At 44.7% G+C, this 26,081-nt stretch overlaps 1 protein-coding gene across 3 annotated transcripts in view; it reads right to left on the bottom strand.

Moving 5' to 3' along the window:
- Positions 1-22,879, bottom strand: part of LOC137344575 (transcription factor SOX-13-like) — a 132,226-nt gene extending 109,347 nt beyond the window's left edge. For all 3 annotated transcript variants that reach the window (XM_068007629.1, XM_068007631.1, XM_068007630.1), the window contains exon 1: positions 22,531-22,879. The gene's annotated coding sequence lies outside the window, so the exon portion shown is untranslated. The remainder of the gene's footprint in view (positions 1-22,530) is intronic.
- Between the last annotated feature and the right edge of the window lie 3,202 nt (positions 22,880-26,081).

The raw sequence follows: 26,081 nt of genomic DNA, 5'->3' as shown, positions 1-26,081 counted from the left end.
AGCTTTAATTAGGTCACCGTGATGTAAAGGAGCTTTTTTTTCCCCCTCTAAGCTGAAAAGTAACTGACAGCAATGCTAACTTGTAAATCTGGCTCGACAGAGTATTCAGCGAGGAGATACAGCGCCCACTTGAGTCTGGTCCCGATTTGAAATCCCTGTTCAGGTGATGTCCGCCATCTTGAAACGTAGCCACTCAGCACACAGCTTATCCACTGAAGCAGATGTTCTTCGCGCAAAACAAAAAGGATGTTTGTTTTTGCTCTCAATGCAAAATAACTAACAAATGGAATCACTTATAATTTTGTTGCATAAAAACGTTTCGACCAATAGGGTCAACTTTTAGAAGAACTATGTGGTTTCTATGTGCAACCCAAAATAAAACAAATTTTAAAAAAATGGGAAGGTGGGAAATTCTCCTTTTGTTATTCAGTCCCCTCACGTTACACTGCCATCTCAGTTAGAATGCTGGCTGCATCCCAGGGTTTCCTTTGATGTCCTGATACCATGTCAGGCAAATCAGAAGATCAAAAGGAACAATAGGGGACTAGACCTCCCCTGGCACCAGAACCGACAAGAGTCTGCCTTTGGGCTTTGAAAGCCCAGTTACATTTTCCCATGTCTGTGAAGAACAACAGTGGATAAATTATCATCATCCAGGCTCGCTTTCCCACTCGATCCGCAACCACACAAAAGATACCGCAGCAGTTGGTGCACATGCAATACGCTGAAGTGGACAATTTTATATTATTGGCTCAGCTGGTAGCACTCTCGCCTACGAGTCAAGACGGTTGTGAGTTCAATTCCCACTTCAGAGACTCTCGAGCACAAAATTTAGGCTGACGCTCCAGTGCAGTACTGAGGGAACGCTGTATTGTCCGAGGTGCCGTCTTTTGGATGAGACGTTAAATCGACAACCCGCCTGCCCTCGCAGCTGGACGTAAAAGATACCACGGCACTATTTCGAAGAAGAGCAGGGGCGTTCTCCCCTGTGTCCTGGCCAATATTTATTCCTCAACCAACATCACGGAAAACAGATTATCTGGTCATTATCAAATTGCTGTTCGTGGGAGCTTGCTGTGCGCAAATTGGCTGCCACGTTTCTTACAACGGTGACCACACTTCAAAAAGTACTTCATTGGCTGTTAAGTGCTTCGGTATGTCCCGGGGTCGTGAAAGGCACTATATGAATGCAATTATATTATATAAATGCAAGTCTTTCTTTTAATTGGAAAAATACTCACTAGTAACAAAGTGGCCTAATCGTATAGACCAGGAGGGCAACTTACTCTCAAGCTCCATCAATGATGCTCTCCAGGCTTTTGGTTGAAGTACTTCGTTGACTGCAGAGTGCTTTGGGATGAACTGTGATCGTGAAAAGCACTATACAAATGAAAGTTCTCTTCCTTTCTTTCTAAATGACGTGGCCCAGATCAACTTTGAGCTTGAGCAGAATGTTTACTTGAGACGCAGGCAGTAAACAGGAACATTGGCTCTCCTCCAGAATCCTGTAAGCATTAAAAAAAAATGCTCGTGCCAGTGCGGCCCCCTCCCCCCCACCACCTTCGAATGGACATTCCCAGGCCTCTCCTGCTGCGCTGGGGCTTTATCACATTTTGGGGTAGATTTCCCCATTGCTGGGCCTTGGGGCAACAAATTACAGGAAAATCGAAGAGGGAGGAGTGCACGACCACAGGGGAACTCACTCGTTTTATCCGTCCATTCATTTCAACAGGTAAATAATCATTACGGGCACATGCTCTTCAGCACCCACCTTTCCTGTGTTGGCTGCGTGCGAGCCAACAGCAACAGGAACAGGAAAATCTGACCCAAAAAGTCTTGACGTTCGACCCAATCTGGTAGCATCGCATCTGCCAATCCCCATGGAGTAGCCAAGTTAAGCTGGAGTGGAGAGAGGAGGAGGGGGGCAGGGGGGGTGGTGAACACTTCTGAGGAGGCAAGAACAGATAGGGATGGTGGCAGCTCATTTCTGACCAACTTTTTGGGTTTGGGAAATGATCCCTTAGTATGGAGGTTGGATTCGTCAAAGGAGTCAGTCATTAATCCACTACTAGACCTGGATCACACTGCTCCAGTCTCAACCACCTTCATCCCAAGGACAGCAAATCTAAGATTGTATACACTTCCTCACCCCATGTCCACTGGGGTACATATTTCAAAGGGGAGGTGGGGACCTGAGGCACACTCTCCCAAAAACTTACATTAAAATGGTGAGATGTTTTTTACTTCATGAATGAAAGATTTTTAATCTAAAAATATTTATAGGAAAACAGGGTGACATTTGGCTCCATCCATATTCAACACATTAGAACATCATTTCTCCAAAGTTAACTGAATAGTCATTCTCTCCCCTTCATAAAGCCACTCCTCTCTCTCTCTCTCTCTCTCTCTCTCTAACCATTTCCCCCCAATTCAGAGGCACTCTCTCCCTCTAATGTCCTCCCTGGGTGGGTGGAAAATTCCCACAGTTGTTACGAGAAATCATTGGTTCCCAACCTTAGCAGAAGTCCTGCCTAGGGCAGCACATCGACCCTCAGGGCAGAGCGAGGGGCAGAGCTAGTTATCGCCACCCAAAAGGAAGTTACAAAGTGTACGCGGCCACATTCCCTGCATGTGCCTGGGTACACCCATATTCTCAAAGTACAAAACAACACTTGGTTAAAAAAAAAAATCAACCTTTGCCCTGCTAGTCGCAATTCACTGAAGTCCCCACCTACTGTCATCAAACAACCCTCCGCCTTATCAGTGATTAAAAGGCTCATACTTGATCCTTCACTGCTGTACTGAAACAAACCTGCAGTCTCCTACTGGCACTTACTGTAATTTTTATACCATCCCGACACAGTCATACTACAAGGCTCACCAGTCCTACCTTTTTTACGGTACTTTATGATTTGTTTATATCTCTAATCAGGCCCATCCTGAACTTGGCCACAGGGACCTCATTGTTTTTTTTTTCCTTGATACATACGGCAATCTTCTATAAAAAGACTTGAAATAAACAAAAATACAGCCACTTCCTGTAGCAGGTGAACACAGTACTTCCAATTCTCAGGCCAGGCAATTCCTGCCCTCGGGGATTGACGAGGAGCTCGGCCTTCTTGGCCACCGGCCTGGGTAGATTTACTCTGTGGGGACACCCGCAGGAGGCCGGGGAGTGCATGGGAAGCTGGCTGCACAAGGGGGGCAATTTACCCAATCGCCTCCAGGGCTTGGCCTGGGACAGGACAGGACTGTAACGGCAGAGGTCACGTAACACATTGCACAGCAGGTGGACCCGGGTTTTAAACTTGGTCAAAGTATCTAATCCGGCCAGAAGGTTATTCACCAGAGGAATTTGGGAAATAGGAACGAATAGCGAGTACCAGCACAGCACGGATTGGAAATTCTCCACTCCCTTCATTATTTTCATTTATGTTTTTTCAGTAAAAAGGAAACGAAAAACATCAAATGTTCACAAGATGGCGGTAAATGCACAATGTAAAAATTTATGGGAAAACTCTCGTTAGGTCTGTGGTGTGGTACCAAGTTGCCAGTCCTATCCTCACCCACGCTAAGGCCATGCCCCCTCACTCCCCGTCCTCCCCACAACTCTCACCAAGCTCCACCAACTCCTCAATGCCCAGTGAATTGTCTTTAAATATCCTGGTTGTCACCTTCCTCAGTGATCTCCTTCAGTCGTATGTCCCTGTACACCCCTTCCAATACCAGCCTACTCAACTCCCACTCCTCCACCATCAGTGATCTCCTTCAGCCAGTATGCCTCCTGCACTTTGAAAGTCTCTTTCCCAGTGCCTCTACCACCCTCGCTGCAAAAACCTACTCAAGACCCTTCTCTTTAACTGTGATTTGGTGCCCCTAACCCCTCCTCTGCTTGGTGTCCTTTCTTTGCCCGCCATCCTATAGACGTCTTTCTGCCCCTGTACAGTGCGACAGAGATGCAAATTGTGCTTCGAGTTCAGGTCGGAGGTAGCTGATCTCAGACGGGGTTACGGTGGGGGTGCAACAACTGGCTACAGTGCTCCCAGAAGAGAAAAAAAAAACCACAGCACCAGGGTCCCCGCTCTGAATTGTAATCTGGTGGCTGCTGCTGAAACGGGCATACGTGTTGTCATTGAGTAAGGACCGCATCAAGCTTGCACGTCATGCCCGCCACAGTCAAACAGCCTGTGCGGACTTACGCGCAAGGACTGGTCACTTGGGCAAGGAGAAGATTGCCAGCAAAAGTCAGCATGTTTGCAAGAGGAGAGAAATTAGGGTGGGGTGGGGGGGGAATGACAGGAAGGGATACAATGGCGTTCAGTCCAACAGGAAACATGAAGGTCTTTCTGGTGCTATAGTGCAGTAGCTGATCAGCATGTGCACTGCAGGCAGCCCATTATTACTGATGGTACAGTAGGGCAAGAACAGGGGGAATAGCACCAGGTGCTGCTGGCCAGATTTCCTGCATTTCTGCACACTGACATAGGATATCTCGTTCCTTTGAAGCTCATCTTCTTGATGCTCTTCGCTTGCTGTATTTTACACGTCACTGAAAAGGCCACTTTTGAAGAAAAAATAGCTAAAAAGGAAGCCAATGTTACTGGTATGTAGATATTGTTTCATATACAGGTTAGGAACTAGCCTTTCAAAACCGGCCCAGACTAATGGGATGAAAGGCTCCCTTGTCTGTACCTGTTCCACATGAAAATGAATTTGGGCAGTCCCAAAGTTCCCAGTGCGCGTGGACCTACAGCACAAAAACAGTCCTTAATTTAGCATTAATTGCAACTGACTCCTGTGTACGTTGGTGCAGTGGTTATGTTACTGGACTAGTGATCTAGAAACCTGGACTAATAATCCAGAGAGCACGAGTGCGAATCCCACCATGACAGTTTGAGAATTTGAAGTCAGTATTTTTCTAAATAAGGAAATAAAAAACTGGCATCAGTAAAAGTGACCATGAAACTGTCGGATTGTCGTAAAAACCCAACTGGTTTATTAACGTCCTTTAGGGAAGGAAACCTGTTGCCCTTACCCGGTCTGGCCAACATGTAACTCCAGTCCTGCACCAACATGGTTGACACTTGACTGCCCTCTTGCAGGGTGATTTAAAAGATCCCATGGCACTATTGGAAGAAGAGCAGGAGAGTTCTCCCAGTGTTCTAGCCAACATTCCTCAACCACCACCACCATCAAAACAGGTCATCGTGTCATTTATCTCTTTGCTGCTTGTGGGACCTTGCTGTGCGCAAATTTGCTACAGCGTTTATCTACATTAAATAGTGACTACACTTCAAAAGTAATGCGTTGGCTGTGAAGAGCTTTGGGATATCCAGAGGACATGACAGGTATGATAAATGCCTGTTTTTCTTTCTTCAACAACTAAAACCTGCTCCCTACATCCCTCACCAGCTAAAACCTCTTTTCCCTTTTACCCTTTCAGCTATGCTGGAGTCAGGATTCTTAGAGTGAGGGAAAGGGTGATATAAATGGTTCAAATCCAGCTCAGACTGATGGGTCAATCTATCTCTTCTTCCTTTGGTCTCTCTTGAAAAGAGCTCGAGACAACCTTAATCCAGTTCCCATGTTATTTTTTTGAAATTGAGAAACCAGGCTGAAGGGTCAAGGACAATGATTCAGGACAAGGTTGAAGACAGTAGAGAAAAGGCAGAAGGTGCATGTCCACAGCATGAAACTGATCAGCATTAAGTTGTAATGTCAGTCTTACAAAGACTACCTGTGTGAGAAATGGAAGGGGGAGGCGGAGCTCTTACCAGACATACTGCCGCCATAGAAGGAAGAGGTGCTATTGAGGAACACTGTTGAAGATGAGGAGCTGGACAATCAGTCTATGCGTTTGTCACACAAGCCATGCTATTCCCGAACCATGAGTTCAGGTCCAATGTGGACAATGGACATGCCCACACACACAAAAAAAATTCTATAAAAATAGAGCTTTAGCTTCTAAGCAATTTACGATTCAACCCCAGTGTCTCTTGGTTACGTCCACCATCCCCTCGTGCCCCTTTGTTCTCCATGCCTTCTATCTACTGGGCTGTACAGTCCTTGCCAGTTACACGGTTGATGCAATGCCCTGTTCAATGTGCAATTCTCCTGAGTTTGTACCGTGACGTCCAGGAGGAGAGGTTACATTTTAACCACACGTTCGGAGTGGTTTTCCAGTTTAACTAGATCGCCTGGATAAGAAAACATTTAAGCCTGCAGTTTAAAAAAACAGATGTGATGTACCAGATCATGTATTTACCAGGCTGCAGTGTGTGAAACAATCAGTAGTGCACACCCCAATATGGCAGAACAATAGGCAACCTTCACTCCAGTTGCGCAGGCTAAAATATAGTGGAGCGCACCTGCGAGCTACAAGTGGAAAGCCAGCACCAACGGGTTCAAAGGCCCAGTCTTGACATTTATAACATTTCTCACTCTAAAATATTGCAGCAGTATTCTGTGAAAACACGCTCCACTCCTTCAGAAAGGAAAGATAGTCATCTCATGTCTCCACGCTTCACCAGGGAAAAATAATCATAGATTTACGGTTGTGACAGAAAAATGTTGCTGTTCAGATTCTTTGGCGAGATAACATCTCTATTGTTGGTTAACAAAAGAAAACCTTCTTGTGTGTAAAAAAAAAAGAAAATGCTGTAACCCGGATATCACCGGGATCCTTAAAGGGGCATCGTCACCCGGAACCTTTGCACAACTGCGTGAAAGGCCATCCTTTAGCGAGCAAGAATAAAGGAGGGTTTGGATTGATGGAAAACCTTTGCGTGCATCTGGCTTTCAACGCCCAAAGGTCCAGCGCAAAGTTTGGCTTGTGCTGGCGGGCGATGGTGTGCCAGTATTTATCCCAGAATCAGCATCGCTGAAACAGATTTTCTGGTAATTGCTGGGACCTTGCTATGCGCAAATCGTCTGCTCTATTTCCCTACGTTACAACAGCGACGACACTTCAAAAGTACTTCACTGGTGGTGAGGTACTTTGAGATGTCCTGAGGTAGTGAAAGGCACCATATAAATACAAGTTCTTTATGCACAACACTTGGGTATGTACATGCTCAAGTAGGGTTGCGTTCCCTGGAATTTAGAAGATTAAGGGATGATCTGATTGAAGTTTTCAAGATATTAAGGGGAACTGATACAAAGAAACTATTTCCGCTGGTTAGGGAGTCTAGGACTAGGGGGCAAGTATGGGTAGGATACCAAATGTAGCTCCTGCAAGGACATCTGGAAAAGGAAATTCTTACTATTTGAAACAGGGCAGCAGAGCAGCCAAATACACAGGCCTTCATCTCTAGGCCCTGGTCCCAAGAGGATGGAATCGAGACCATATTCATCCACTTCCAATATGACGCAAGAGTCCACAGCATTTAAGCTATCCCACAACTCAGCAACAGAACAGTGAAACAACACAACTGGACTGAGTGCTGAGCCAGCGTTCAGTCTCAGTCCACCACACAACTTTCCAAAAGTGGCAAAACGTTTTTTAAAAAAAAGATTACAAGCCAGATGATCTACTGCAGATGAGTGTTGAGTCTGTTCTGGAATAAGGAAAGAATTTTTTTTTAAAACTGTAGTCTTTAATCACAGCTCACCCAACAGCTCAGTGGGTAAATGTACGATACAGTGTAGTACAGGCAGGTTCAATCGCCAGTTTTTGTTGAGTTAGCCGATCTCAGTCAGGGCAGCAGCTGACTATGGCGCCTTGAAAAGTGCCCATATGTAGACACTGCCCCAGGACAGGGCTGAAACACCATGCGCTCCATAAACGAATAGCTGGCCAACACCCATCGTCTCGGCTCACACAAGAAGAATGACCACAGGCCCATATCCCAATCCAGGAGCATAAATTTGTAATATTTACCCTACCATGCCCAGTTACTTTTGAGTCATTCTCTCTCATACACACAACCCCAAAAAAAAGTTCTTGAGTATTTGATGGAACAACAATAATGGAATCAGGCACACATGGGTCAGAGAACAAAGGACTAGAGATATCACATGCTCTCCTCCAATAGCCAGCAGACACTGATTTCCCAATTTACTACTCCGTTCCAGGGCTGACCCTTTCATCTTATTACTCCATTACTCATCAAATCATTTCTAGAACGTGTACGACTGCCAACTTTATAAAGAACTTGCTCACGGGCGATCGGGAGCAGAGCTGTCACATTTAGCCACAGCAGAACGAGCTGCATTTTGCCTGTCCCCATCCCTTTAAGGCCACTTAAGTCCATCATGTGGGGCAATGACCTAAATAGGCAAACCTATAGAACTGCGATAGCTTGCAAACTCCCGAGGTCAATCAGAGGGCAATTACAGCCGTTTGCAAATTTCTGCTTCCAGGTCAGAAGAACCCAGCATAAAACAAACTGGCGTTCCTTATTTTTTTAAAAAAAGGTTTTGTAACAGCAAACAAAATGTGGTACTTTGGCATTTGATGCAAGGCTTTATAATAAATCAGATGTATAATGATGGGTTTGGGGGGGGGGAAAGGAGGGCAGACATTACCCCGAAAACAATGCAAACATCTTGTGAAAATTGCAGTTTTATCTTTTGTGTTGAAACAACAAATAAGTCCGAAAAGATTTCAGAAATGCAATACAACCAGAAAGTTCTTGAAAAAAAAGAGAGAGAGAGAGAAAGAAAACACTCTTTTCTTAAAAATAGGAGTGCCGTGACACTCAATGAACAAATGTGAGTCAGGAATCCTCATTCAATGAAAATAATTCCGATAAAACAGGAAGGGCTGACCACAATATATTTTAAACAATCAGTGAAAAAAACAAAAATGCTAAATATTATTTTGTAATTATTTTTTTTTGCTTAAAATTAATTAGCAACAGGAGGAATTTTAGACCCCCTCCCAGTGGCACATGCCTTTTGGGTGTCAAGGAGCCAACAGACAATCACATTCACACAACTTACAACAACTTGCATTTATATAGCGCCTTTAATGTAGTTAATCGTCCCACGGTGTTTCACAGGAGCATTGTCAAACAAAATTTGACACCGAGCCACATAAGTAGATATTAGGATAGGTTGAGGTAGGTTTTAAGGAGCGTCTTAAAAAGGACAAAAGAGAGAGGCGAAGAAGTTTAGGGACGGAATTCCAGATCTTAGGGCTGAGGCAGCTGAAGACACGGCCGGCAATGGTAGAGCGATTAAAATCGGGGATGCGCAAGAGGTCGGAATCAGAGGAATGCAGAGATCGTGGAGGGTTGTAGGAGGTTACAGAGATAGGGAGAGGGCGAGGCCATGGAGGGATTTGAAAGCAAAAATTAGAATTTTAAAAATCGAGGTGTTGCCAGACCGGGAAGGAACGTAGGTCAGCGAGCACAGGGGTGATAGGTGAACGGGCTTGGTGCGAGTTAGGACACTCTCTTAACCACAGACAGTAAGAGGTTGATGGGTTGTATTAAATTCTAATTGACTACAGTTGGCACTCATGGTTAATGACAGACACGTACATGTCAGACTGCGGCGGACGCATGCACGGGTGGTGTAGCCTCGAGCGAAGGTACAACTCGGAGACCAGTCAAGAGTTCCCGCCCGGGCTTCTGCAATTCACTTTCTGAAGAGCCAGTCACTTTGTGAAAAGGGTGCAATTCCATTGTACTTGTGGTCGACCTCTGGGGAGAAATAAATAAGGGTTTCTCATGGAGAGACCAGAGCAAACGGGTTCTAGGGAGGCAATTCACCACTGGCTGAGAAAAGGCAAGAAAGTCGGTGAAAATGCTCTCTGCGTTATTTAGAATGAGCGTGTTTTTAAATCAAATTTGACCGGGTGTGCTATTTAATTTTAGCACATTTGTTTACTATAAAATGAGTTAAGGAAAGCATTAAAATACACAGTAGAATTTCACACAAACACACTACCGTGCTCACTAGAAGTGTGAGCAACTTCAGCCCCCTAGTAACTTGTCTTCTTGCCTCTCCTAGGAGACTACCTGGCTGCAGGGCAGGAGAGGGGAGGCGAAGGGAGGCAGTGTTTAGTCACGATGCTCCGGCCCGCAAGGTATGGGGCAGGCTTGGTGGGCCAGCTGGTCTTTTCCTGCCCATCAATTTTGTATGTTTTTTAAAAAATATATTTTAAAGCACTCAAGGTACAATCTGAATGCTGAAATCAGTGAAACCATCGGACACACTACCTTCCTTGCTCACCAACTGAATCCCAAAGGGCCTCTTTCACTTTTCGGCTGTCAATCTCATCAATCCACTGACGTAACCCGTAAACCCAGTTAAAGAAATGCAAATGGCCGCACTGCGGTCTCACAGCGGCTGCTCCACAGACCACGTTAGCACAGATGCCCTCCGCCACCACACTCGCCCTTTAATGGGATCACACAGCTATATACCGCATCACCGATCATTTCAAGTCAGAGCCAAATAATCAGAGACAACAAAAATTAGAGCTAGGCCATTCAGGGGTGATGTCAGAAAGCAATTCTTCACAATAAAGGGTAGTGGAAATCTGGAACTCTCTTCCCCCCAGAAAGCTGTTGAGGCTGGGGGTCAATTGGAAATTTCAAAACTGAAATTGATAGATTTTTGATGGGCAAGGGTATTAAGAGATACGGAACCAAGGTGGGTAGATAGAGTTTAGATACAGGTCAGCCGTGATCTAAATGAACGGCAGAACAGGCACAAGTGGCTGGATGGCCCATTCCTGATCCTATATTCCAATGTTCCTATGCTAATTTTGAACCTGAAAATTTTGCATAACTGACTTTGGTGTTCTGCATTCATGCCAACAAACTTAGAATGTGAACACCACATTCTCATGAAAGAGAGCCCAGCCATTGAAAGCAAAATACCCGACAAACAATCCATTATCCTACAGATACCCCATAACTCGGTCTGTGAGCTTGTGCTCTTTCTGGACGCTTTTAATCTCTCATACTAGAGTCTGAGGCATCGCCTACAACACAGTCTCTCACGTGGCCCCTACGGACTCGAGAGAATTGGGTTTCTCTTCTGATCTCCACTCAGTTGCTTGCGCGGGAGCCGCTCGTCACCCGCAGGCTCGCTACCCCCGTCATTTGCCGTCAATGCAAAGTGCGGCATCTCACGGCACATCGCCCAAGAACCGGCACTGCCCGCTCCTGGTGACGTCAGCTGAAGTGGAGTGACTGGCACCTCAGTCAAACCCGAGTGTAGCGCTTTCAGGAGGCAAGGGCTTCACAAATCGAGATAAATAAAACATTACAAAAAAAAAACGATAAATGTTTGACCTCCACTTGGAACTGGAGAAATACAAAGCAGTCTGGGGTCCATTCTTGAAGCCCCATTCAATGGAAACTCTTCCCCAAACCACCTCAGGAGGGGTATGCAAAGCAGCAACAAAGAGCCACCTGTCGGCAGGCAAAGACAACGTCAACCAATTAGGAGGGCAGGTTGCATAAACTTGCTTTGTATTGCCCTTGAGTTTAGAAGGTTGAGGGGTGAGCTAATCAAGGTCTTTAAAATGAGAAAAGGGAATCGGTAGGGTAGCTACAGAGAAACCATCTCCTCTGGTGGGGGAATCCAGAAGGTGGGAGGGTGGGGGGGCAGGTATAATCTTAAAATTAGAGCTTGGCCATTTAGGAGTCAAATCGGGAAGTACTTTTTCCACAAAAAGGGTAGTGGAGATCTGGAACTCTCTTCCCCCAGATACTGGGTCAATTAAGTTTTCAAGGCCGATCAAGGAAACAAGGACCAAAGGCAGGTAAATGGGGTTATGGTACAGGTCAGCCATGATCTAATAGAATGATGGAACAGGCACGAGGGGCTGAATGGCCTACGCCCATTCCTATGTTCCAACCAACAAAATTACTGGCAGTCAGGAGCCTCCCACCAACCCAACTGAAATCCAGACACCCCCGCTCAAAGCCACGAAACCGGAATACAGCAATTTACCCCCTGCCCCACACAAGTGCGGTGTCGTCAAAATGTGCAACGGATCCATAAAAAAAAACAGTATGCAAACTTTTCAAAACTCAACTAAAACACAAAAAATAACCCGACCCCTCCTTTACCCTATAATCTGGCTGCAATTTGTTTTGATTGGCGAAAAAATAAAAGAGTTCAGTTTTTCTTTCTTCCGCTCCTTTCCAAATTCCTTACTTTACCTGTCATTTTTATTCATTGCCATCAGGTTGTTTTTGAGCTGGCATACTTCGCACCCAGCTTACGCTTGGTGTTGTCCTCCGTTCCCATGTGAATTCACACAGCAGTCGCCCAGGTAGGAGAGGTGACGTGACTCACACGGATGCACCTGTGCCCCAGATCCTGCTCCAAATGATTTGCCCTCCCTCCCTGCTGCACAGAATGAGGCCTAAAACTGCTTTAATATAATAAAAATTATACCCCACTATCTCTGCCCCCTTTAATTCACTCGCTGTTCCCCAACCTCAGCACAGAACCTGCTCATTTGGACAATACGGCCATCTGCAACAACTGTTGTCACTCGGTCTGTGCAGACAGCTATCAGGAGACAAGATGGACGCCTGCAGTATGAACAAGATCGATTGCGTCTCCCCACGATCCATTCCCTCAGAACGGCTGACCGAAGACAAAAATCAAACTCCTCGCTGAAGTTGGCACCTTTTTGTTTATGATACGAACAGTGGAACTCTCAGGTTCTGGGTCATTTCCTTTCCTTTCCTTCCCTCCCCTCCCGCCCCATCACCACCCCCTCCCATCCCACCAATGTCTGGAGCATAGCTTTACTGGCCCATTCTAACATTTAACGCTCACTCCACCAACAACAAGTTGTACAGTCCCCTGAAACTTCCAAGTGAACGGCAACTCTGTACAATTACACATCGAGTAATCCTTATCCTTCTGAACAAACTTTCTTTTGAGTGGTGGGGAATTAAGAAAAGTGGGCACTTTGCTTGATGACTGAAACCCTCTTTTCCTTTGCTTCTTTCCCCAGTGGGGTCTCTCCCTCCGATACAATGACCACCTAAGAGGGTCTCCCCTCACACACTGCCCCGAGCTGTGAATGCCTCTCTCCAGAATGCACTCTTCCCCCATTAGAGGGGGGACAGGGACAAGTGACCTGCTCACAAGCACCTGCTAGTGCTCTTCTGAAGCCAAACACTAGTAACAGCATGGCAACACTGCAATGCGCGATTCCAGGAAGACATGGAGAATGATGGGGGGGGGGGGGGGGAATTACAGCTTTAAAACCAGCATTGCAAACACAAACCCATCCCCCAAAACACTGGTGCACATGTTGCACTCCTAAGCTCAGGTGCCACTCTTCTTCTTCCTGAATTGGCCACCATCTATAACCTGGAATTTCTGGCTTGCAACCCAGAAATTCCTCATGGCAAATTCCCACCTTTGTGGTTTGATGCAAACAGTACCTCCTCACATTTAGCACTGAATGGTTTCTTTGGCACTTCAGTTCTTGCACTTATCTCTACAGAATAGCCTCTTTCAACACACTATGGTTTCGGTGGTTACAAGAGACAGGTACAACAAACATTTTTCATTTCAATGCCTGAACAAAGACCTTTGCTTCACTGTCACAGACAAAGCAGGCATCCTCCCTATGCTTGATTTAAATGCTGCTCAGTCACGTAGCTGCCCCAAAGGGGCAACAGCCTTTGTTGTGTTTACTGAATAAGACCCTTCAGACCTGTAATGTTGGAAGTTGCTACCTTAAAACACCCAGGAACACACGTCCAATGGGACACTGAGGAATCAAAGAGGGCATAAATTGCACAGTGTGATTCTGATAGAATCTGGAGGTGTACAAGTACAGAGGCACAAGAGAAACTCAGTTCTTAAAGGCACAATTTGTCACTGCCTGCTCTCGAGTCTAATTGAACATGACTTGGGGACACAACTTTTTTTTTTAAAAAATCATTATGGGGATGTGGGCGTCGCTGGCAAGGCTGGCATTTAGTGCCCCATCCCTAGATGCCCTTTAAAAAGGTGGTGGTGGGCCTATTTCTTGAACCGCTGCAGTCCGTGTGGTGAAAGTGCTCTCACAGTGCAAGGAGTTCCAGGATTTTGACCCAGCAACAATGAAAAGGGAATTTGGGAGATGATGGTGTTCCCATGCACCTGCTGCCCTTTTCCTTCTCGGTGGCGGAGGGCGCTGTCGAACTTTGGACAAAAAGATCACAAAGGCTGTGACAGGTTAGATGATCCAAGCGGAGGATAAATAAAGCATTTTGTTAGTTTGGTGTTTTATACTTTTTTTTTTAATAAAAGAAAAAGGTCAAATTTAACTTCAACACAAACTAGAATCTGGATTATAGCGAAAAATAAGACAGCTGAACCTGGGAAATATCTGGTTCACCAGCTTAAAGTGGGCTTGCTTTTAAATGCAGTATTACGAATGGGGAATGGGACTAATTGGATAGCTCTTCTGAAGAGCTGGCACAGGCATGATGGGCTGAATGGCCTCCTCCTGTGCTGTACCTACCATGATGCTATGACCCAGTAAGGATCTTGGGGCATCGCCGCAGCAGCTGATGAACCATCTGAACTACAGCATCCTCGTACAACAGAAGGAATATGCAGGAAAAAGAGACAAACAATTTTGGGTCAAAAGTGAAGAAAAATAAGCTGCAGTACAATCGTGTATGTGTGTGTAAACCTAGTCATTACTGAATATTTAGACAGCATTAAACATTAAATGAGAGCAAAAATACTTAGGCTGTGGGAACCATCATTCAAACCAAGGCAATAGTTTAGGAAATGCGAACTGAAGCAAAACAACAAATAAAAACCATCTCCATTACCAGAACCATAGAAGTTTACAGCACAGATGAAGGCCATTCGGCCCATTGTGTCTGTGCCAACTTTTTTGCTTGAGCAAACCAAAATTGATCCCTCTGCCCCAGTCTCTCCACAAAGCCCTGTATCTCCCCCTGGTGTCAAATATTTATCCAATTTTCTCCTGAAAGCTAGAACGGCCTCTGCCTCCAGCGACTCCCCGTAGCAAAGCATTTCATGCTCCAACAAGACTTACTGCATCTAATACCGAGTAAATTTTTGGTTACCGTGCCAAGTAACACAATCACCGCAGCCAACTTCAGAAGACAAAAATCATGCACCACACTTAATTCACAGAGGGATGAGGGGCGCCATCAATTTGTCCCATTGGGTTTGGATTCTGCAATCCGAATGGGTACATCAGCCGAGAGAGACGTTTAGTTTTACACAACCTGCCTGCCTCACAGTCTGGTCGAAAATGAATAATGAAGAGCACAATTTCGGCAAAAAAGAGTTAGGCACAAGGCTGGCTCGAGGTGACATCTTATGCAACAAATAAATCAATCAATGTTAAATTTGAACTGCAGGCAAGGGTTTATTAAAAGCCGTCCATCCTGCATGTCGGGCTCAGAGCTTTGAAGGCACAAAAGCTCCCCCTGTACCCCGACAAATAATCGGTGACATTTCCCCTTTGTTGACGGCAGATTAAAGAATTAAAAACCAAAAAAAACCTACCACCTTTCAGGCAAAAAAAAGTCACTTGCTCGAACAGGAAGCGGCTAGACGTCTCGGGGTGCAAGCAGATACAGATAGAAGGCGTCTGAGTAACTGCGGCAGACGTCAGCAATCCACGCTCGCACTAAGGGCGGGGAAGAGCAGGAAGGGAAATATTTTTTAAAATCCTCTATCAGCTCACAAGTACGATCATTTTTATGTGTATGATAATCTATCGTTATCCCTTTTTAAAAGAATAAAAGTCACCCATTCCATATTAATTCAGGTCACTGAGCCTCACAACTGCCATGTGTCTGAGACACAAGTTGGGGTTAAAGACGACGAAGAGTTAAAAGCATTTCCTCATTGTCAGCTTCTCCCCCCACCCCCAACATGTTATTCGGATATTCAAGTCTTCCTAGTGCAGGTGAATATCAGGGTTTATAGTCCGTGCGCTGGGCTGGTATTGACTATTGCCACCAGAAACCAAATTAAATAATACCCACTGTCCTCACCTACCGTCTAAAACTAAGAGCGAGCTTTATAAACTCTGCTGCTGCGAGGAGATGCTGCTTAATTGTATCGAGGTTTGACAGATTGCGTACACATCTATCGCAGAGAATGCACGCAGACACAATCGAAGGAGAATGGCGCATCTTGTCGCAGTAAATAACTGGCGACAAAAATTGCACCACCGGTCCCCAGAAAAAAAAAACACCTTCGAATGAAAGAGTTTATTCCATTTGCAACGGGGAATTGTATAGTCTTGACTGGTTAGCAAAGTTGATCAGATTCGCTCTCACTGTTTAAAAAAAACTTATGATTTTTTTCCGACTGGGTCACGTACACAGCAACAAAAATATTGTACCTTACACTCACTGCATACAACAGCTGTGGTTTTAACAGTATGAATCGCACTGCCACCTTCACTGTGAGTCAAAATTGAAACATTAAAAAAAATTGAACAGTCAATAAATAACTGAAAGGAAATGAATGTTGCTGATAAGAGGCCGTATCGGATACCGTGTAAATAATGTACGCATATAAGCTCAAACTATGGACCTCTCTCATTGTACGCTCCACAATTCTTCAGTTTAAAAAAAAATCAATGTTACATTGTGTATCCTGGATTCCTTGCATGCACAGCTTTAACTCAAGAAGGAAGCTGTGCAGATACTTTTTTGGCTTCTAACTTCTAAAAGCACTCTCTTCCTCGGACTCCTCCACAGCGTTACCCCCACCTCATGTTTCAGCAGGCCACGGAGGCCCTGTTGTAAACTCAACTCAAGAGGCAAATCAAGCAATAGCACAAAGACTTTAGAGGCAAGCAGGCGAGGGTTTTTTTTTAAAAAGTTGTTCATATCATTTTCACTGCTACAGGTAGATCCCAAAAGGATTAAAAAGGCACAACTCACTCCCTCAGCCCCGATGGAAAACACTCGTCAGGCAAAGACTGCAGAGCCGAGTGTTTAAGAGGCTGCAGAGATCAAACCCCAGTCATGTTACGATAATGGCATTTCTATCTCCAGAATATTCTTTCGAGTCTACGGTGAGAAATAAAAGAATGATTTTGAGCTGCAAATGGTCATCAGAGGATCCAATCTCAAAGTAAGTGGCTCTCAGATGAACACGGAATCAAATTCAGATTCTTTTAGCAGTTAGAGAACAATCACAAGCTCAGTTTTTGATTTAGATTCCGAGAAAGGCGGGCAGAGGAGAAGAAAGAGAAATATATTTATTTAATTTTGTAACTTTTCAGCAGCCCAAAATTTATAAGATTAATTTGAAACAAATTCAGAGTTTAAAAAGGTACCACAATTAGTTAAATACCACTATATTATTATTAATAATTACAGCAGATTCAGTTCCACGTTCAATATATTTGAACAAGACTCATTGGCTCAACCCTCGCCTGCTGGAAACAAAACCAACTCAAAACGTTACCCTCTTTCCCCCTTCTGACTAGGATTTCAACACGAAGGTTCCTTCGAATCAACAGTGCTAGTCAGTCGATCAGGGGAGAGAGCTACTCAACTTTGAAATCAATCTAAATCTGCTGTTAAAGGTCCCACAGTCCCAGTGCTCACCGATAAGCCCACGGCACGGCACTAAATTAAATTCGGAGTGCGGCCAAGATCTCTTTGAAGTTCTCCCTTATTTATTGCATGATGGGTTCAGCTGATCATCTTTATACTGGACTGGTGCGGGTCATCATTTCATGTGTGTGTGTGTATATTTATGTGTGTGATTATATATAACACACACACACACACACACACACACACACACACACACACACAAACAAACAAACAAAAGCAGCAACGTAAGGGCCGAGCGAGCTCTGTGCCACCTGAGAGCCAGGTTATTGAGAGCCCGAGGCTGTGTTGATTGCAGAATACCTGCTGAGTTACTGGCCACGGTAAACAGGATGCAACCGTATACAATGTATAGCACAGTAACTGGGCCAGACAACAACAAATCCTGCAGTGCCTCACTTGACTCGATAGTATTTTTCAATATTAATCTACTAGCAGTGGTAAATCAGTTACTTACAGTCAACTCTCAGGGACAAACTGAGAAACCCACTCCACCCTACCACTTTATACATCATTATGATATTTTCCATCGATTTTCTGGTGACATCGTGCACTGACATACACACATTCCGTTTCCACCCCAACAGGAAACGCATTCTGTGCCGTGTCCATGTAACGATTAGCCCGCGGGTACCCGGCCCACTCAGCTTCCCTTTCCAGACAGTGCCAGCCACGTACATTTTACCCCAGTTGTCCCAACCTACTCCATTCACACTACTCAGCCCCTCATCCCACAGTTCTCGCCCATGCAGCATCGTGCCAACCTGCAGGCTTTAACCGCCCCCCCTCCCTAACAATACCAGCTTACGCACTTTACTCTCTCCCAACAGTACCAGTCCAATTTAGCAAGATAAATATCTTTGTTAAAATTAACATTACGTTCCATCAGAATCATTTGAAACAAGTGGCACGGACTAAGAATAATCACATCGCACACACCATTTCTCCTACCCTGCCCACCTGGACTTAACACAGTGCAGGGCAAAAGCCTTTGCTGGCATCTGCTGTGTAACGCGGTGCCCTTTAGAATCAACCTAAACCACCCTGAACCCTTCAGGGCTCTTAATGACATCTCAACTGGACTTTCCAATTTTCTATTACACACAATTCAAAACCCTTCTCCCTCCCTCCCTCCCTCCCTTCCCCACCCACGGCAGCAATCCTGGCAGTTAACGGAAGGCTACTCCACAGGCCCGACTGGGATCGGCGAAATTAAGTGCATCACCGAGAAGGGGAAAACAGGACAACATTTTAAATGAACCCAATTTAGGTGCAAAGTTAAACAGCAGCTGAATCCACGTAAAGACTTCAGATCTTTTTATTAAAAAAAATTCTACCCTGTTTGTTGCTGTTGCCAATCCAGCACCAGTGTGAAACCAAATCCCAAGACCAGACATAAACATTCTCACAACTGATTCCCATTTTCAAAGCAGAGCTCAAGCGCTGGATTTCACGACACCAGCATGCATGTATAGCGTTCGTGCGATTTCCCACTTATAATTTAGGCCAGTAAGATTTTAGTTTGGATTCAGAATGATCAAAAAGTTAACGCTTAATCACAAATTTGTCGTTCTTTAACACAAGCTAAAAGGCCTCAAATTTGACCAGTGTTTAGGAGGCGGATGAAACCTATGCCCTAGCTACGTATGAGCACAGAGGTTTCAGAATTGCACAGAATATACAATCCCATTCCTATTGTTCTCGGTGCTGAAGCGAGATTACTCCGTGACCTTTCAGACCATTATCCTGGTCTTTCAACACCTACCGATTTCCACAATAGGGAGGTCTTTGCAGCAACAACAAAAAAGTCCTGAAGTAATCACACGACAACCTTGAAACAAAAAAGCCTTCAAGCCGTAATGCAGACAAACGGGCACATAAGTTCCAAAAATATTTGTTTAGAGAGCTGTCGAGTGACAATTATTCTTTTTAAAAAAGGACATTTTCCAACCATTACTGTTGTCATTAGGATGGCGAACTGAATTGCCCTGAAGTAATCGGGTTTCAGCGACACTGAAGGAGAAAATCAAACTTTGGAATCGTGGAAACTCCTGGGTTTACAAAGAAAATCCTTTTCAACCTCATAAGCTTCAAGGTTTCAGGGCTAACACAGAGTGAGGCACAGAGCCCCAACCGAGCATTGAGACACACACATCCTGAGGCAGCATGCAGCAGACACTGGACTCTGTGCCGAGACAGCATTAACATTTATTAAGTTATAGCCCTTTTAGATTAGTCAACAAAACCTTACTCACAGAACCTTACTCTTCTTTTTAGTAGACTACAAGTATGCTTTCTTTGCTCTGCACACACTTGTACACTGCGATCCTTTTGTTTTCCTCAGTTTTTTTTCTAAGAAGGTCCCTTACTGTGGAGCCCTGTTGTAAATAAGTATGTCTCGTTTGTCCAATGGAACCTTAGCCGGATTAGCAACTCTTTGTTTAAGCTCGATAAGGGGCCCTGTGTAAACAGTAAATAAATAATTCTGAGAATGATATTCAGAAATGGAAATTTACAGAAAACTATCCGTTGTATGCAATGGATCTTTTTACGATAAAAAATGTGCACTGCATCTAAGTTGAGTCCAGATGTTAAAATGCCCTCGGCAAACTTTTTTCACTGAATATATTGTGATTTTAAAACAGCAGAGATGAATTTTACATGTAGCAATGATCATAGCAGATATCACACACTTCAAAATGCATGCTCCAACATTTGATGTATTAAATCCAATATTGGCTTTCATTGTACTCCTGTCCCCAACAGGTAAACTCACACCTTTGGAAAGGATTCAAGAATATCACATTTAAATTCAAGTGGACTGGCCACTTTCAAATTTCCCCTAAACGGACAGTTTCTGCTTCAAATTAATTGGTGATGTCCCTTACTCAGTTTTTGGGGGATGGGGGGGTTGTTTTCAGAGGTGGTGAGGGGGGGGCGAAAGAGAGAGGGAGGTGTCATTCACACATATATATATATATACATACACACAAAGCATTGGGATGAGGAATCTACTACTCCCACTCTTACTAGACAAATAAAACGCTGACTGACTAAAAGACACAAATCAACATTTCTGTCTGAGCGAGTACCCTTTTACAAGAAAGCAAGGATCAGGACAACAAAGCATTTCACGTTCTGGTGTGACTATCTGGACACAGCTCTTCCTGAAATTCCCTACATTCAGTCAGGCTGAGGAGATTCGATAGGTGCTCCCATTGAGTTGTGAACTACTCTCTCTGGCCTTCAATGCACTGGGGGACTACAATTTGCCCCACACAGCCATTATTGCAGTTAATTCACCAAATCGACAAGACATTTTGAGTGAATGCACAGCGTACATGGCAAAAATGTTCTATTCTTGCCGTAGAGTTAACAAAAGAAGGCAGAACTCTAAACCAGTCACAAAATTCATCAGTCAGTCATAATATAAAGAGCCAGCTTCAAGCAGCTGTGGGTTTTAAGCAGCGTTTACCACAGCATACCCAACAGGAACACGATATTGTCCGGTGCACATCCTGCTTCGGAGAAAAAGGGAAAGTACAAGGAGAGCAAATTTGGGACACAACAATGAATCTATACTCAACGTAATCTGTTGTACATGTGCAGGATTAAGCAGGCAGACAGCCATCAGAATAGAACAGGTACTAGTCATCGTCCCTTCCAGCTTCCCCGTCTAAAAGAAGGATATACCCTACAGTAAAACAGTAGTTTCAACCAGATGATGGAGCATCCATCAAAGAGAGAGATAGAGAGGCTTAAGAGGGGCCACTGCTTAATAAAAAAAAAACCTTTTAATAAAATAAGTAATTCACTCTCAACACTGTTTGGTCAAGAATTTAAGCAGTCTGCTAATATAGAGGGAAACTATGATCATCCAGTGTGGGTCTAAGGTGAAAATCAAATGATTGCAATAAGCACAATTTAATTTTTTTTAAAAGGGAACAGCAAGGCAAGAGAAAACCAATTCAGAGACAAAATGAACAGTGACTTGTATCTCCATCCTATCACTAACTTTAGCAGATCAGGAACCACCTGGCTACTTTATTAAACACAGGATTAATACGGTGACACTATATTCAGTCTTTGTGGACAACACACACAGCATTGGACCGAAATCAACTGAAAGCATATATAATTACCCAGAAACAGAGGCTGGAATGTCCTGTAGAACAGACTCACTCTGTGGTCTATCAATAGACCGACAGGAATGAACACACTAACAATCGCTCCATATATTCTATATACATGAGAGCGAGAGAGAAAAACGTTTTAATATATAAATAATAAATCGGTTCCTGTAGTTAATGTTGGCGCCAAATCTCCTGTCAACTTTCTTGGGTTTTTTTTTCCTTTGAGCCGCCTAGTTTATAAATAATATTTTTTTTAAAAAAAATATTTACGATTCTGAATTGTTGTTGTCTCCAGTTATAATCAGATCCATGCAACTGGGAGCCCCACTCACGAAGTGGGGGGGGGGGGATTCTTAATGTTTTGGTAAGTAGAAGTTTTCAGGGAAGAACTTTGTTGAAAAATAAAAACCCCCTTAAACAGCAACTGACCAACACTCAAGTCAGATTTCACTCTGGATTGTTAAAAGAGGCGACAGCAGCAAAAAAAAAACAATAATCTAAGAGAGAGAGAGAGAGGGAAAAAAAATAAACAATTTAATTTCGTAGATTGAGAAAGAGGAATTAAAAGTGCAGACGTTGTCAAAGAAGCGAGAGAGAAAAAAAAAAGTGTTGCACTGAACTTTTAATACGGACCAATAATGAAACAGTGAAAGTGAAAATGAAATGGACCGGAGCCCGGGGCTCGGGATCCAGCACTGGGATCGCGGAAACAAACACAGACAGACAAGTTTAGCAGCACCGAGTAAACCCACCTCTCCCACCCCGGCTCCCAACCACCGCCCCGGGCGTGTCCTCCAGACCCGATCCCTTCCCTTCCCTTCCCTCCCCCCCCGGGGGGTCCCAGCCCCACTTACAGCGGGACACTCCTCGCCTCCTATTGTTCCCTCGCTCCTTTGACTCGGCGTCTGTACAGCGGGCTCTGGGTCTAGGCTGAGGGGGGGGGGGGGTGTATTTTTTTTTGCTGCCGGTAAACGGGCGCCCCCTTGGTCCCCGGGGATGGGGTGGTGGGAGAAGAGAGTTATCCGGCGAGGGTCGGGGTCTCTTCGGCCTCAAACGATTCGCTCGGGGAGGAGGAGGTGGAGGTGGAGGAAGGGGGAAAAAAAAAAATCAAAGCTCCCGAGTGCGGAGCTGCTGCTGTCGGCGGCGCCTCTGCTCCGATCCCGGCTCCTTTTCCATTGTAACCAGCGGCGGAACCCACTCGCCGGCACTTAAAGGGGCAGGTCCGCAGCCCTTGGAACCTTTGGCCGACAGCAATCGAATTAAAGGCGCGGCATTGCTACTGTCATTACGGAAAGAAAAAAAAAATGCATTGCGGGGGGGGGCGGGGGGGAAACACACACACTGACCACCCCGAAATACTTTTCTTTCAATTAATTCTTTATTTGAACTTGCTATTAAATATGTAAACAATTTTACAACACCAAGTTATAGTCCAGCAATTTTATTTTAAATTCACAAGCTTTCGGAGGCTTCCTCCTTCCTCAGGTAAATGTTGAATATGTGTTCACTGAAAAAGCTTGTGATTTTCAAATAAAGCTGTTGGACTATAACCTGGTGTTGTAAGATTCCTTACATCTGAAAAATAACAACTTAGTCCTACATAGGGAATTAAGGGTTACGGGGAGCGGGCGGGAAATTGGACATGATTTTAGATTTGAGGTTAGGACCAGATCAGCCATGATCTTATTGAATGGCGGAGCAGGCTCGAGGGGCCGATTGGCCTGCTCCTGCTCCTATTTCTTATGTTCTTATAAACGAATTAACAGTTTGGCTGGTTTTCCTCCTGCTATGAATCATTCATTCAAATGTGTAGTTAGACATAGTTCCCTGTAATACAGAGCCTGCAGACCTGCCTGCAGGGATATTAGTGTCCACCTCTCTGCAAGGACTTGGGTGAATTGCTGTGAAGTCTGGTAGCCCAGTTATAGAAAGAAAGAACTTGCATTTATATAGCGCCTTTCACAACCTCAGGACACCCCGAAGCGCTTTACAGCCAATGAAGGACTATTCGAAGTGCAGTCGCTCCTGTAATGTAGGAAATGCAGCAGCCAATCTGCCTACAGCAAGGCCCCACAAACAGCAATGTGATCGTCTGTTTTTAGTGATGCTGGTTGTGGGATAAATATTGGCCAGGAGATCGGGGAGAACTTCCTCGCTCTTCTTTGAAATTGTGGCCATGGGATCATTTACATCCACCTGAGCGGGCAGACGGGGCCTTGGTTTAACCTCTCATCCGAAAGACAGCACCTCCGATAGTGCAGCACTCTCTCAGTCCAGATTTTTGTGCTCAAGTCTCTGGAGGGCGTCTTGAACCCACAACCTTCTGACTCCAATGCGAGATTTTAAAATTCTTATCCTTGTTTGCAAATCCCTCCATGGCCTCGCTGCCCCCTACCCCTGTAACTCCTCCAGCTCTACAACCCTCCGCGATCTCTGCAATCTTCCAATTCTGGCCTCTTGTGCATCCGCCATCTCCTCTGCTCTACCATCGGTGGGCGTGCCTTCAGCCATCTAGGCGCTTAGCACTGGAATTTCCTCCCTAAATCTCTCCACCTCACGACAGCTCTCTCCTTCTTTAAGACGCTGCTTAAAACCTACACATTCTCACCTGTCCTAATATCTCCCATGTGGCTCGGTGTCAAATTTTGTTTGATAACACTCCTGTGAAGCGCCTTGGGATGTTTTACTACTTTGAAGGTGCTATATAAATGCAAGTTGTTGTTGTTGCCAACTGAGCCATGGTTGACACTCTCCTATACCAGGCAGTATGCATGAAGGCCAAACAGTTTCACAAATCATATAGGATAATATAGGATGTGAAGTTGCCAGACAATTTAAACATTGAGCTCTGTACAACTATGATTGGTGCAAAGCAAAACATTTTTTTAAAGAATTGCACAAAGATGGATTTTGAAACTTTTAATGTTGTCTGTGGTGTGGACACCGCAAACCTTAAAATTCAACTGGCATTCAGATGCCGCTGAGTGCATAGCCCTGCTATTTCAGAGAGCCATGCAGCGCTAGCAGTATAACTCAGGTCTGGCAGCTCTGCATTGGCTATCAGCAGCTACCAGTCTCCAATATTTAGCATGACAATGCCTCAGATAACCTGTCTGTAGGGATCAGGGCATCTCCCTTTTGTCTACAGGGACCAAAAACATCTGTAGCTATTTTGATTAAGTGTACTCATCTTTAATTAAAATTAATTGGTTAGAATCACAGTTTACAGTAGTAAAACTAATTAAAACTCTTGCAGCCTCAGGTGAAACCCAGTCACTAATGCTACTAATTTGTTCATAGGAACATTGGAATTGCTTAACAAATAAAGTCCTCGGTCCATCCAGTTCACCTTCTACCGTCCTGGTACTCACATGATACAATGAGAATGGAGTTGTTGACTAATCATAGCAATCAATCTCAATCAATTAATCTACAACAGATCCAGACATGAGGCGAGGAAAACCCCAGTGTTGGAGAACTTTGGGAACCATGGGTCCCAAGTCACCTTTATCCTCCCAAGCATGTTATACATCCCACACATCATATCTCAAATTACTCATAAACTGTATCCCAAAATATTATTTTATGAAAGATATTTAATTTGCATTTGAGTGAATCAATACTAACTGTTTCCACCACTCGCTCACTGAAATCTGGTTTCCGTAGATTAGTTTTAAATTTACCCCCTTTCAAGCGCAGTCCTCTAGTTCTACTGATCAGCTATAAAAGTTTATCTTTCACATTTCATTCCCTTCCCCCTGTATGTTTCTTCCCTTCCCACTTCTGAACATACCAAAGGGTCATCGATAGAGCGGGCCAGCGACTGTAACCGAGGCTTCTGCCAACATTATATAGACGGCCAGGGATGGATGAGAATTTTTTTTTCTTTATTCGTTCATGGGATGTGGGAGTCACTGGCAAGGCCAGCATTTATTACCCATCCCTAATTGCCCTTGAGAAGGTGATGCTGAGCTGCCTTTTTGAACCGCTGCAGTCCGTATGGTGAAGGTTCTCCCACAGTGCTGTTAGGTAGGGAGTTCCAGGATTTTGACCCAGCGACGATGAAGGAACGGCGATATATTTCCAAGGGATATGGGGATTGGCAGGAAAGTGGAGTTGAGATCGAAGATCGGCCATGATCTGATTGAATGGCGGAGTAGGCTCGAGGGGCCATGTGGCCTATTCCTGCTCCTATTTCTTATGTTCTTACATAACTCAGGATGGTGTGTGACTTGGAGGGGAACATGCAGGTGGTGGTGTTCCCATGTGCCTGCTGCCCTTGTCCTTCTTGGTGGTAGAGATCGAGGGTTTGGGAGGTGCTGTCGAAGAAGCCTTGGCGAGTTGCTGCAGTGCATCTTGTAGATGGTACACACTGCAGCCACGGTGCTCTGGTGGTGGAGGGAGT

The sequence above is a fragment of the Heptranchias perlo genome, chromosome 27 (assembly GCF_035084215.1).
Source record: "Heptranchias perlo isolate sHepPer1 chromosome 27, sHepPer1.hap1, whole genome shotgun sequence".
In the NCBI taxonomy this organism is placed as follows: domain Eukaryota; kingdom Metazoa; phylum Chordata; class Chondrichthyes; order Hexanchiformes; family Hexanchidae; genus Heptranchias; species Heptranchias perlo.
The sequence above is the reverse complement of the archived record's forward strand: the minus strand, read 5'-3'. Positions and strand labels throughout refer to the sequence as shown.